General features: G+C 43.8%; 1 long non-coding RNA gene across 1 annotated transcript in view; it reads left to right on the forward strand.

Moving 5' to 3' along the window:
* Positions 1–15,349, forward strand: part of LOC144894310 (uncharacterized) — a 227,336-nt gene that overhangs the window by 159,629 nt on the left and 52,358 nt on the right. The gene's annotated exons all lie outside the window — the stretch shown is intronic.

The following is a 15,349-nucleotide window of genomic DNA, read 5'->3' on the forward strand; positions in this document are numbered from 1 at the left end:
TTTTACCTTTTGAAAATAGTAATCTCTATTTCACTTAAACGACAACAATAGTAGTACATGCAACCAAAAATGTTTACAGTGGATGAGAACCACAACAACGGAAGTGACGAATCCGTAACAGTTAGTGATGAAGGTCATGGCCCAGGAAAGCCATGACAGTGTTAATGTTAGTGATGAAGGTCATGGCCCAGGAAAGCCATGACAGTGTTAATGTTGGTGATGAAGGTCATGGCCCAGGAAAGCCATGACAGTGTTAATGTTGGTGATGAAGGTCACGGGCCAGTTAAGCCATGGCAGTGTTAATGTTAGTGCTGAAGGTCATGGCCCAGGGAAGCCATGACAGTGTTAATGCTAGTGATGAAGGTCATGGCCCAGCTCAGCCATGACAGTGTTAATGTTAGTGATGAAGGCCATGGCCCAGGAAAGCCATGACAGTGTTAATGCGAGTGATGAAGGTCATGGCCCAGCTCAGCCATGACAGTGTTAATGTTACTGCTGAAGGTCATGGCCCAGGAAAGCCATGACAGTGTTAATGTTAGTGATGAAGGTCATGGCCCAGGAAAGCCATGACAGTGTTAATGTTGGTGATGAAGGTCACGGCCCAGTTAAGCCATGACGGTGTTAATGCTGGTGATGAAGGTCACGGCCCAGTTAAGCCATGACAGTGTTAATGTTAGTGATGAAGGTCATGGCCCAGGAAAGCCATGACAGTGTTAATGTTAGTGATGAAGGCCATGGCCCAGGAAATCCATGACAGTGTTAATGTTAGTGATGAAGGTCATGGCCCAGTTAAGCCATGACAGTGTTAATGTTAGTGATGAAGGTCATGGCCCTGGAAAGCCATGACAGTGTTAATGTTAGTGATGAAGGCCATGTCCCAGGAAAGCCATGACAGTGTTAATGTTAGTGATGAAGGTCATGGCCCAGTTAAGCCATGACAGTGTTAATGTTAGTGATGAAGGTCATGGCCCAGTTCAGCCATGACAGTGTTAATGTTAGTGATGAAGGTCATGGCCCAGTTAAGCCATGACAGTGTTAATGTTGGTGATGAAGGTCACGGGCCAGTTCAGCCATGACAGTGTTAATGTTAGTGCTGAAGGTCATGGCCCAGTTCAGCCATGACAGTGTTAATGTTAGTGATGAAGGTCATGGCCCAGTTAAGCCATGACGGTGTTAATGTTAGTGATGAAGGTCATGGCCCAGGAAAGCCATGACAGTGTTAATGTTAGTGATGAAGGTCATGGCCCAGTTAAGCCATGACGGTGTTAATGTTGGTGATGAAGGTCACAGCCCAGTTAAGCCATGACATTGTTAATGTTGGTGATGAATGTCATGGCCAAGGAAAGCCATGACAGTGTTAATGTTAGTGATGAAGGCCATGGCCCAGGAAAGCCATGACAGTGTTAATGTTAGTGATGAAGGTCATGGCCCAGTTAAGCCATGAGAGTGTTAATGTTAGTGATAAAGGTCATGGCCCAGTTAAGCCATGACAGTGTTAATGTAAGTGATGAAGGTCATGGCCCAGTTAAGCCATGACAGTGTTAATGTGAGTGATGAAGGTCATGGCCCAGGAAAGCCATGACAGTGTTAATGTTAGTGATGAAGGTCATGGCCCAGGAAAGCCATGACAGTGTTAATGTTAGGGATGAAGGTCATGGCCCAGTTAAGCCATGACAGTTAATGTTGGTGATGAAGGTCATGGCCCAGTTAAGCCATGACAGTGTTAATGTTAGTGATGAAGGTCACAGCCCAGTTAAGCCATGACAGTGTGAATGTTAGTGATGAAGGTCACAGCCCAGTTAAGCCATGACAGTGTTAATGTTGGTGCTGAAGGTCACGACCCAGTTAAGCCATGACGGTGTTAATGTTAGTGATGAAGGTCACGGCCCAGTTAAGCCATGACAGTGTTAATGTTAGTGATGAAGGTTATGGCCCAGTTAAGCCATGACGGTGTTAGCGTTAGTGATGAAGGTCATGGCTCAGTTAAGCCATGACGGTGTTAATGTTAGTGAGGAAGGTCATGGCTCAGTTAAGCCATGACGGTGTTAATGTTAGTGCTGAAGGTTACGGCCCAGTTAAGCCATGACGGTGTTAATGTTAGTGCTGAATGTCATGGCCCAGTTAAGCCATGACGGTGTTAATGTTAGTGAGAAAGGTCACGGCTCAGTTAAGCCATGACGGTGTTAATGTTAGTGCTGAAAGTCACGGCCCAGTTAAGCCATGACAGTGTTAATGTTAGTGCTGAAGGTCACGGGCCAGTTAAGCCATGACGGTGTTAATGTTAGTGCTGAAGGTCACGGGCCAGTTAAGCCATGACAGTGTTAATGTTAGTGCTGAAGGTCATGGCCCAGTTAAGCCATGACAGTGTTAATGTTAGGGATGAAGGCCATGGCCCAGTTAAGCCATGACAGTGTTAATGTTGGTGAAGAAGGTCATGGCCCAGGAAAGCCATGACAGTGTTAATGTTAGGGATGAAGGCCATGGCCCAGTTAAGCCATGACAGTGTTAATGTTAGTGATGAAAGTCATGGCCAAGGAAAGCCATGACAGTGTTAATGTTAGTGATGAAGGCCATGGCCCAGGAAAGCCATGACAGTGTTAATGTTAGTGATGAAGGTCATGGCCCAGCTCAGCCATGACAGTGTTAATGTTAGTGATGAAGGCCATGGCCCAGGAAAGCCATGACAGTGTTAATGCGAGTGATGAAGGTCATGGCCCAGCTCAGCCATGACAGTGTTAATGTTACTGCTGAAGGTCATGGCCCAGGAAAGCCATGACAGTGTTAATGTTAGTGACGAAGGTCATGGCCCAGGAAAGCCATGACAGTGTAAATGTTAGTGATGAAGGGCATGGCCCAGTGAAGCCATGACGGTGTTAATGTTGGTGATGAAGGTCACGGCCCAGTTAAGCCATGACGGTGTTAATGCTGGTGATGAAGGTCACGGCCCAGTTAAGCCATGACAGTGTTAATGTTAGTGATGAAGGTCATGGCCCAGGAAAGCCATGACAGTGTTAATGTTAGTGATGAAGGCCATGGCCCAGGAAATCCATGACAGTGTTAATGTTAGTGATGAAGGTCATGGCCCAGTTAAGCCATGACAGTGTTAATGTTAGTGATGAAGGTCATGGCCCTGGAAAGCCATGACAGTGTTAATGTTAGTGATGAAGGCCATGTCCCAGGAAAGCCATGACAGTGTTAATGTTAGTGATGAAGGTCATGGCCCAGTTAAGCCATGACAGTGTTAATGTTAGTGATGAAGGTCATGGCCCAGTTCAGCCATGACAGTGTTAATGTTAGTGATGAAGGTCATGGCCCAGTTAAGCCATGACAGTGTTAATGTTGGTGATGAAGGTCACGGGCCAGTTAAGCCATGACAGTGTTAATGTTAGTGCTGAAGGTCATGGCCCAGTTCAGCCATGACTGTTAATGTTAGTGATGATGGTCATGGCCCAGTTAAGCCATGACGGTGTTAATGTTAGTGATGAAGGTCATGGCCCAGGAAAGCCATGACAGTGTTAATGTTAGTGATGAAGGTCATGGCCCAGTTAAGCCATGACGGTGTTAATGTTGTTGATGAAGGTCACGGCCCAGTTAAGCCATGACATTGTTAATGTTGGTGATGAATGTCATGGCCAAGGAAAGCCATGACAGTGTTAATGTTAGTGATGAAGGCCATGGCCCAGGAAAGCCATGACAGTGTTAATGTTAGTGATGAAGGTCATGGCCCAGTTAAGCCATGAGAGTGTTAATGTTAGTGATAAAGGTCATGGCCCAGTTAAGCCATGACAGTGTTAATGTAAGTGATGAAGGTCATGGCCCAGTTAAGCCATGACAGTGTTAATGTTAGTGATGAAGGTCATGGCCCAGGAAAGCCATGACAGTGTTAATGTTAGTGATGAAGGTCATGGCCCAGGAAAGCCATGACAGTGTTAATGTTAGGGATGAAGGTCATGGCCCAGTTAAGCCATGACAGTTAACGTTGGTGATGAAGGTCATGGCCCAGTTAAGTCATGACAGTGTTAATGTTAGTGATGAAGGTCACGGCCCAGTTAAGCCATGACAGTGCGAATGTTAGTGATGAAGGTCACAGCCCAGTTAAGCCATGACGGTGTTAATGTTAGTGATGAAGGTTACGGCCCAGTTAAGCCATGACGGTGTTAGCGTTAGTGATGAAGGTCATGGCTCAGTTAAGCCATGACGGTGTTAATGTTAGTGAGGAAGGTCATGGCTCAGTTAAGCCATGACGGTGTTAATGTTAGTGCTGAAGGTTACGGCCCAGTTAAGCCATGACGGTGTTAATGTTAGTGCTGAATGTCATGGCCCAGTTAAGCCATGACGGTGTTAATGTTAGTGAGAAAGGTCACGGCTCAGTTAAGCCATGACGGTGTTAATGTTAGTGCTGAAAGTCACGGCCCAGTTAAGCCATGACAGTGTTAATGTTAGTGCTGAAGGTCACGGCCCAGTTAAGCCATGACAGTGCGAATGTTAGTGATGAAGGTCACAGCCCAGTTAAGCCATGACGGTGTTAATGTTAGTGATGAAGGTTACGGCCCAGTTAAGCCATGACGGTGTTAGCGTTAGTGATGAAGGTCATGGCTCAGTTAAGCCATGACGGTGTTAATGTTAGTGAGGAAGGTCATGGCTCAGTTAAGCCATGACGGTGTTAATGTTAGTGCTGAAGGTTACGGCCCAGTTAAGCCATGACGGTGTTAATGTTAGTGCTGAATGTCACGGGCCAGTTAAGCCATGACAGTGTTAATGTTAGTGCTGAAGGTCATGGCCCAGTTAAGCCATGACAGTGTTAATGTTAGTGATGAAGGTCATGGCCCAGGAAAGCCATGACAGTGTTAATGTTAGGGATGAAGGTCATGGCCCAGTTAAGCCATGACAGTTAATGTTGGTGATGAAGGTCATGGCCTAGTTAAGCCATGACAGTGTTAATGTTAGTCATGAAGGTCACGGCCCAGTTAAGCCATGACAGTGTGAATGTTAGTGAGGAAGGTCACGGCCCAGGTAAGCCATGACAGTGTTAATGTTAGTGATGAAGGTCACGGCCCAGTTAAGCCATGACAGTGTTAATGTTAGTGCTGAAGGTCACGGCCCAGTTAAGCCATGACAGTGTTAATGTTAGTGCTGAAGGTCACGGCCCAGTTAAGCCATGACAGTGTTAATGTTAGTTCTGAAGGTCACGGCCCAGTTAAGCCATGACAGTGTTAATGTTAGTGCTGAAGGTCACGGCCCAGTTAAGCCATGACTGTGTCAATGTTAGTGCTGAAGGTCACGACCCAGTTAAGCCATGACGGTGCTAATGTTAGTGATGAAGGTCATGGCCCAGTTAAGCCATGACAGTGTTAATGTTAGTGATGAAGGTTACGGCCCAGTTAAGCCATGACAGTGTTAATGTTAGTGATGAAGGTTACGGCCCAGTTAAGCCATGACAGTGTTAATGTTAGTGATGAAGGTTACGGCCCAGTTAAGCCATGACAGTGTTAATGTTAGTGATGAAGGTCACGGCCTAGTTAAGCCATGACGGTGTTAATGTTGGTGATGAAGGTCACGGCCCAGTTCAGCCATGACGGTGTTAATGTTTGTGCTGAAGGTCACGGCCTAGTTAAGCCATGACGGTGTCAATGTTGGTGATGAAGGTCATGGCCCAGTTAAGCCATGACGGTGTTAATGTTGGTGATGAAGGTCACTGCTCAGTTCAGCCATGACAGTGTTAATGTTGGTGATGAAGGTCACGGCTCAGTTAAGCCATGATGGTGTTAATGTTGGTGATGAAGGTCACGGCTCAGTTAAGCCATGACAGTGTTAATGTTGGTGATGAAAGTCACGGCTCAGTTAAGCCATGACAGTGTTAATGTTGGTGATGAAGGTCACGGCTCAGTTAAGCCATGACAGTGTTAATGTTAGTGATGAAGGTCACGGCCCAGTTATGCCATGACAGTGTTAATGTTAGTGCTGAAGGTCATGGCCCAGTTAAGCCATGACAGTGTTAATGTTAGTGATGAAGGTCACGGCCCAGTTAAGCCATGATGGTGTTAATGATAGTGATGAAGGTCACGGCCCAGTTATGCCATGATGGTGTTAATGTTAGTGATGAAGGTCACGGCCCAGTTAAACCATGACAGTGTTAATGTTTGTGCTGAAGGTCACGGCCCAGTTAAGCCATGACGGTGTTAATGTTGGTGATAAAGGTCATGGCCCAGTTAAGCCATGACGGTGTTAATGTTGGTGATAAAGGTCATGGCCCAGTTAAGCCATGACGGTGTTAATGTTGGTGATAAAGGTCATGGCCCAGTTAAGCCATGACGGTGTTAATGTTAGTGATGAAGGCCCAAGGTTTAGCCATGACAGTGTTCATGGGATTCTGAACCAGGTAGATCCTGCAAGAGCCAGGTGCTCAGAGATGCCATGGCCATGCTGGATCATCATGTTGCTTGATGTATTTAAACTTACCTGATTGTGCACTCAAGTTGCAATGACCACAGTGATAACATATTTGCAAAAGCAACATAAAACACCATTCGCTCTGGTACCTCCATGATGTTCACCTGCATTAGTGGCATTTTTGCCATCATCAGCATTTTTGGCATTTTTGACACTGTCATTTGGTCAAACTCGGAAAGACATGAACTCCTATAACTTTGCAATTTCCCCTTTTATCTGCATCTGTAAATATTTCCATGTTCTTGTAGATGGTTTGGTGTAATTAAAACATTAGCTCTGTGCGACACCTTCATCCAGATTTTATTTTCTGTGAAATAAATATTTTTTTATCCAAGGTCAAGGCTCATGGAAGAGCTCGGCCACAGAGCAGATCAGGACGCAACATAACAAAGGGAACAGCAGCAGGAAAGGGAGATGCCCACAGCATGGCGGAGGGAGAACGTCGACGGAGACGGACCAGCAAGGGATGCAGGTAACGATGAGTTGTATGGGAGGACACAAAGAATCAACAAGATGGGATAAGTAAGCAAAAATTTGGGAGTGGTGGGGTGTGATTTAACAGGTGTAGAAAACGTTAAGGTTTTGGATGGGGGTTGAACAGGTGTCTTCAAAACCTGGAGGGAAGGATGAGGTGGAGAGGACGTGTAATTTTGTGCCACAGGCGAGAAAAAAAAAAAAAGAAGAACGAATGAGTGGAAGTGAGCAGTGATCCTACATGGAGTTCCCATTAACCCTCTTCAAGCCTTACTCTTTCCAAGTGACCAGTTTTTCCTTCCAGGAAATTTGGACCTTATCCATCTTTTCACCCCCCCCCCTCCCCTCACCCTCATTGTTCCCCACATGTCTCCCTCTATTTTGTCCCTATAGTCTGGTGTTCGCTTTGCTGTTAGGGTGCGGGCTTGGGATCCGAGGATCCTGGGTTTGGTTTAGGGTTAGGGCTCATCCCTATTGATCGCTGAATTAACACCAGGAGGGTTGACTCAGCCTGTCATCCTTCCGAGGTCGGCAAATTGAGTACCAGCTCACTGGTAATTCCCTGTGTGTTACAAGAGGCGACGAACAGGGTTGGCGGCAGGAAGGGCATCCGGCCATAAAACATTGCTTCAAAAAGGGGACCACGGTGCCCAAAAAAGGCCAACACCTGCTCTGTGGGTAAAAATGGTCTCCAAAGGTGGTTCCTCAATCCTGGTGTTGGTGTGTTCATCTCCTCTCTTTTTACTCTTCCTTTTCTTCTGTTACATTCCGATCCATTCTGTGTTCTCACTCCTCCACGAGCTTAGAAGTTGTACGTAAAAAATTCCTGCATTTTGGGAGTTTAACCATGAGGGAGTGACTGGAAGTAGGCCTACATCCTTGAATAGCTGGCGATGCTGGGAAGCTGAGAGAGCAGGTGGAGGGAGCTCCACCGGAGTTGAGGTGTGCAGTGGTCCTCGATTTTGGAAGTTCAACCAGGTGGGGTTTACTGGAAGAGCAAATAAATCCTGGAGTTGTTGGGGAGGGTCAGATGACAGAGCAGATTGAGCTAAAGCACAGGAGAGGTGGTGAAGAAATAGGTCACCAACTTGTCTGTGATGTGAGAGCAACAGACTTTCGTTGGGTAAGGACAATGAAAATTGGGCCGATACATAATTCAAGGGGCAGACTTGGAACATGTGACTCAGGAGAAGAATCTGGGGGTGGCAACAGATATATGAGGGTAAGCAGAGACAGCACAGCACCAGGTAGCTCTCGGTGAAGCCAACAGGGTTGTCGTCTGTGTTCATGAGAGGTGATAAATTATGAATCAAAAGATGTAGTGTTAACACTGTCTCAGGATTTAGTGAGGCCTCATCTGGAATATTGTGTGGTTTTGGTCACTACATCTCAGGAAGGACAAATGGCTGCCATTGACAGGGTTCAGTGTCGGCCTGCTAAATTGATTATGGGGCTAGATTAGACTAAGCTACACAAAGCAGCTGGAGGAGACAGGAATTTATACATCAGAAAGGCGGTAATTACCCTGTGCTCGCGAAGCGGAAAACAGGGTTAGGCATTCGGGTGCGTACGTGTGCCATATGTGCGTGTCTGCATTTTTATAATTCATTTTCTCAGAAACCGTTGGTCTGATTGACATTAAATTTTACCGTAGGAACGCCTCTGCCTTTAGATGTTTTTGCTAATTATGATGTCATAGGTCACGTGGTATGGACGCCATCTTGGAAAACGTTGCACCTCAACGTTATCTCCCAAGCCACTTAATGGAGAAAGTTGATTCATGGCTCATTGTCAAGTACTCCCCATGGGGAGTAAGTTATGTTAATGATTTTGTCATAGGTGCCTCCATTATGACGTCATAATTCGACAAGTGCAATGCTTGATCTGATCAGAATGAAAAAAAATATTTCCTCTGCAACTTTTCGTCCGATGAACACGAAATTTTCAGAATATGTGCGGCTCTTCCTGTAGAATTTTTTCATGATGATTATAACGTCATAGGTCACGTGGTACAGACGCCATCTTGGAAAAAAATCGAAAAAAGTTGCACCTCTATATCTCCGAAACCCCTCCATGGAAAAAAAAAAAAAATGACTCATTGTCAAGTACTCCCCTTGGGGAATAAGATTTGTTCATGATGATGTCATCAGTCCCTTCGTTATGACGTCATAATTCGACAAGTACAACACGTATCGATCATTGTGAATTTTTTTCTCAGCAACTGTTGGTCTGATGGGCACATAATTTTCACTAAAGGAGCGCCTCCTCATGTAGAATATTTTAATGATAATCATGACGTCATAGGTCAAGTGGTACAGGCGCCATCTTGGAAAAACCTAAAAATGTTGCACATCTGTCCCTCCAAAACCACTGCATGGAAAAAATTGAAACATGGCTCATTGTAAAGAACTCTATATGGGGAATGGGTGTTGTTAACGATGACGTCTTTCGTGCCATAATTATGACGTCTTAATTCGACAGGGACAACGCTTCGTCTGATCAGTTTGAAATGTATTGAGCGTGATCTATTCAACAATTATATTAGAGAATATAAATTTATGATGTCATCGCTCACGTGGTCTGGCAGCCATATTGGATCAATTTTTTTTTTTTTTTTCAAAAACAGAAGAGTTGGCTCACAACAAATTGACTGCGCAGGGTAAATATTCTATGAATACCATGTCGTTATGAGGGTATCTGATATAGATGTTTTATATAAAGAGGGATACACTAAAAATAGAATAAGTTCAAGCAAGGTTTTTGCAGAATTGTGAGTGATATGACCAGGGACCACATGTTGCGAGTTATGTGGAGAGTTAAGATTACGTTAAGGCCGTGATATTTCACTCAGCGAGTCGTTAACGCATGGAATGGTCTCCTTGGAAAGGTGGTGGCAGCAGAAACGGTGGATGTGTTTCACCTAGAATCGGATAATAATATCGAGATGCACTGCCAATCGAGGGGTACATGGATATTGGCAGGATTGTACCATTTTGATGGGCCTAATGGCCTCCTTCGGCATTTAAGGTCCCCGTGGATTCCTTTACGTTGTGCGCCCTTCATCCGAGTCCGGTGTGTTCTAATACGGAAGCGTCCCCAACTGTCACTGCTCTGAGAATGGCGTACATTTCGTTATTTAGTCTTGATACAATCCGACCAAGTTGGGGATTGAACCAAAGTAAGGCTCAGTGGTTACCTGAGCTACAAAACTGAGCTACCCTGCCAGCCCATAAATAATAGATGTTGTTAGATCCATTTTGCCATCCATGTTGTGTATTATTATCTACCCATTGGCTGGATATATTTTAGAGTGGGAAGCAGTCAGCCTGTGGCCTTCCAGAAAATGCCTTGCAGAAATCCAGAAAATTCCAGAAATCCAGAAAATTCCAGAAATCCAGAATTCCAGAAATCCAGAAAATTCCAGAAATCGTAAAAATTCCAGAAATCCAGAAAATTCCAGAAATCCAGAAAATTCCAGAAATCCAGAAAATTCCAGAAATTGTGAAAATGTTATTTTTCTCCATCTTCTTCAAATATTTTTAGTCTCCCTACTGAACGACCATCCTCGCTCCGCTTCCCAAATGTAGATTATGCCGCAAACGTTACTGATCAAGGCCTACAACTTTTCGACTGAGCTCTTGAAAGTTTAGCACCCTCTCCAAACATACATTACCTGGGTTTCATTACCTCGGCCACCCAAGGTGGATGGAGGTTATGTTTTCAACCCTGTCTGTCTGTCTTTGTTTGTGAGCAGGATATCTCAAAAAGTTATGGACGGATTCAGATGAAATTTTGTGGACGGCTTGGGTTTGTGACAAGGACGAAATTAATTCGATTTTGGTGAAGATCCGAATCCAGATCCGGCTACTATAATTGATGTTTTTTAAAAAGTGATTCATCAACATTAATTAATTTTAATTAATAATGCAATTTTAATTAATAATTAACAACATTAATTTAATTAAGTCATACCAGAGACTTTAAAAATGGTACATGCTGCTTCCTTGCTTGAAAATGAAACAGCATGGATAATACAGGCGTACATCAGACAGATTCAGGTGTACATCGTGGATGCAAAGTATCGGGTGATTGAACGAAAAAGTAACAAACACGTGGAAGCAAATTTCTGCTGAATAAAAAGAAGAAGAATTGTGCAAGCGAAACCAAAACGATGACAGGTAATTATTCGTGAATACAAAATTAGCGGAATAATGATTGATATCATTGAAAATTCAAACAAATCGTGTAGGTGATGCAGGCAATTATTGCATGAGAACAAGTAACATTAGCCCTGAATGCGTAACATGTCTGCTACATAGTTGTGGAGCTTCCTTTTGCTTCTGGATGAAGACAACATGGCCGCGCCGAGTATTTGTCCCCCGTCGCACCTCGGAGCGAAAGGGGGACTATGGTTTTCCCCTCCGTGCGTAAGCGAAGGACAGAATTCTAATTTTGTATGTGAGTGCAACCCACGTCAACATCCAAGATGGCCGCCGCCATGTATGTCTGAACCTTGTGAGCGGAATATCTTGAAAAATAAACGAACTACTAACTTCTAATCTGGTGTGTGGGTGTATCGAGGCATAAGGAAGAACGCTATTGAAAATTGGGTCGCCACGTCAAAATCCAAGATGGCCGCCTTGCGTCTTCACGGGGGACCGAGGCGTAACGCTTGTTTGACCAAGGTTTGAACCCCGGTAGGCCTGAGGATCATCGCATTCATCACTGTGGTACATGTCACGTGTTGTAGGTGAATTTTACGTTCCTTTCACCTGCTTTCACCGGAGGTGAGTTGTGGAACCGGAGGTGAAAGGAACTTTTCACCTGCCCCTATAGTAAGACGGAAGAGGTGATTTCTCTCCGAAATTCCCGTTTATCCGTTCCCCGATCTTCATCTGTTGGAGCCTCCCACTCTCCTCTCAGCCTGAAGGAAAGGCCTGCCTTAGGCCGAGACAGGTACTCGTGTGGACACCTGTCGTGTGCATGGAGGCGGCTCCTTTGAGGTCCGTGAAAAGCAGCATGGAGCTGATCTGCGGCCTTAATTATTCATGGAGATTGGTGATGGCATGGGAAGGAGTCTTGGAGCATCCGGAACTCCAGAGAATGGCAGCGTTTCTTGGCTGGAGGCCGGGCCCGCATCACAGGCGCCATTGTGACATTGAGCGGCCTGCTCGAGAGGGACCAATCATGGAGCAGTCTGGGACACACTTGGACGAGGCATGGCCTCTTGTAATTGGTCCCACAGTGTGAATCTTCAAACCGTTCGCCTGGCAAGTTGTTATTTCACCACCACTGGTGATGATTGTATCGTTGCCAAAGTTGCGTCTCAAGCATAACAATCGGCGAGGTAGCTAGCAGGTTAACCGTTGTTAACTTGATGGCAACTAGTAAATGAGCAAGAATTTTGGTCTGCGAAAGGAGAAAGGGAAACGTGACGTGACGTCATAGGAATGGGAAATGTGAGGTTGGGTGGATTATGGGGAAGGGGTTGGTTGGGATGAGGTTGGTTGGAATAGGGTTGGGGTTGGTTGGGATGGGGATGGGGTTGGTTGGAATAGGGTTGGTTGGGATAGGGTTGGGGTTGGTTGGGATGGGGTTGGTTGGGATGGGTTTGGGTGGATTATGGGGTTGGTTGGGGTGGGGTTCAGGTGGTTGGGATGGGGTTGGTTGGGATGGAGTTGGTTGGGATGGGTTTGGGTGGATTATGGGGATGGGGTTGGTTGGGATGGGTTTGGGTGGATTATGGGGTTGGTTGGGATGCGTTTGGGTGGATTATGGGGATGGGGTGGGTGGGGATTGGGTTGGTTTGGATGGGGATGGGTTTGGTTGGGATGGGTTTGGGTGGATTATGGGGTTGGTTGGGATAGGGTTGGTTGGGGCGGGTGGGGATGGGGTTGATTGGGTTGGTTGGGATGGGGCGGGTGGGGATGGGGATGGGTGGATGATGGGGATGGGGTTGGTTTGGGATGGGGTTGGGGCAGGTGGGAGGGAAGGTTCAAATAGAACTGCTGCGTGACATTGCATTTCGAACCGAACAGGTGAAACTCACTTATGAAAACTAATTTCACCGGTTCAATTGACGAACGTGTCAGATGATTCTTTATTCTTTTCTGGAGATTTCGATGTTGACATTAGGAAGTGCTCTGTCACTGCCTTGGGATCATGCTTTTCCTGCAAGCAGGGCCGTCCGAGAGTAAGGCTGCGCAGGTGATACATTCATAACGTAGTACCTCGCGGTGCCAAATGTCAAACATTTTGGGGTTTTTTCTTGATAAATTGAAACATTTTCGAAATACCCTCCAATGATCACAATATATTCTTGCAGTGTCTTGTGTTTAAAAGGTAGAATGCCAGTTCAAAGTCTGTTTTGGTACCATCATGAGAATATAATTTTCATACATTGGAAGCAGATTTGCCAAGACCTGATGAAAGAAGTCATTTTGTTTTTTTGAGCATCTCTTGGCACAATGTTAATACAAAGAAGCATCCATCATTTATTACTAAAATGGAGGACGAAAGAGGAAAACTCTTCTTTTTAGAACTTCTGCGGTTCAATGGACACTGTTAGGTGCAAGAGATATTTGACAAATATTGGTAATTGATGAGAGCCAAATATTGGTAATTGAAAGGAGCCAAATATTGGGAATTGAAAAGAGACAAATATTGGTAATTGATCAGAGCCAAATATTGGTAATTGATCAGAGCCAAATATTGGTAATTGAAAAGAGCCAAATATTGGTAATTGAAAAGAGACAAATATTGGTAATTGATGAGAGCCAAATATTGGTAATTGATAAGAGCCAAATATTGGTAATTGAAAAGAGCCAAATATTGGTAATTGAAAAGAGCCAAATATTGGTAATGGATAATAGCCAAATATTGGTAATTGATCAGAGCCAAATATTAGTAATTGATCAGAGCCAAATATTGGTAATTTATCAGAGCCAAATATTGGTAATTGAAAAGAGCCAAATATTGGTAATTGATCAGAGCCAAATATTGGTAATTGATCAGAGCCAAATATTGGTAATTGATCAGAGCCAAATATTGGTAATTGATCAGAGCCAAATATTGGTAATTGATCAGAGCCAAATAGTGGTAATTGATCAGAGCCAAATATTGGTAATTGATCAGAGCCAAATATTGGTAATTGATCAGAGCCAAATATTGGTAATTGATCAGAGCCAAATATTGGTAATTGATCAGAGCCAAATATTGGTAATTGATCAGAGCCAAATATTGGTAATTGATCAGAGCCAAATATTGGTAATTGATCAGAGCCAAATATTGGTAATTGATCAGAGCCAAATATTGGTAATTGATCAGAGCCAAATATTGGTAATTGATCAGAGCCAAATATTGGTAATTGATCAGAGCCAAATATTGGTAATTGATCAGAGCCAAATATTGGTAATTGATCAGAGCCAAATATTGGTAATTGATCAGAGCCAAATATTGGTAATTGATCAGAGCCAAATATTGGTAATTGATCAGAGCCAAATATTGGTAATTGATCAGAGCCAAATATTGGTAATTGATCAGAGCCAAATATTGGTAATTGATCAGAGCCAAATATTGGTAATTGATCAGAGCCAAATATTGGTAATTGATCAGAGCCAAATATTGGTAATTGATCAGAGCCAAATATTGGTAATTGAAGAGAGCCAAATATTGGTAATTGATGAGCCAAATATTGGTAATTGATGAGAGCCAAATATTGGTAATTGATGAGAGCCAAATTTGGTGATTTATTAGAGCCAAATATTTGTAATTGATTAGAGCCAAATATTGGTAATTGATCACAGCCAAATATTGGTAATTGATGAGAGCCAAATATTGGTAATTGATGAGAGCCAAATATTGGTAATTGATGAGAGCCAAATATTGGTGATTGATGAGAGCCAAATATTGGTGATTGATGAGAGCCATATATTGGTTATTGATAAGAGCCAAATATTGGTAATTGAGAAGAGCCAAATATTGGTGATTGATTCGAGCCAAATATTTGTAATTGAGAAGAGCCAAATATTGGTAATTGAGAAGAGCCAAATATAGGCAATCGATAAGAGCCAAATATTGGTAATCGATAAGAGCCAAATATTGGTAATTGATAAGAGCCAAATATTGGTGATTGATAAGAGCCAAATATTGGTAATTGATAGGAACCAGATATTGGTAATTGATACGAGCCAAATATTGGCAGAGAAAGGAGCAAAATAACGGATGGAAAGGCATCACCTGACATATATTTGATACCGAGAAAATACTCTAATATCCATCTACCTTTCAACCGGATTAATGCCATATTAGGCAGGGTTCCTCCTTTTCATACCTCAAAACACTGTATATCTGCAACAGACAAATCGATATTCCTGAAAATGACAGATTATTCCACTCGATAATACTCGCAATAAAACCAAAATAG

Source organism: Myxine glutinosa, chromosome 11 (genome assembly GCF_964187855.1).
Source record: "Myxine glutinosa chromosome 11, kmMyxGlut1.1, whole genome shotgun sequence".
NCBI lineage: Eukaryota > Metazoa > Chordata > Myxini > Myxiniformes > Myxinidae > Myxine > Myxine glutinosa.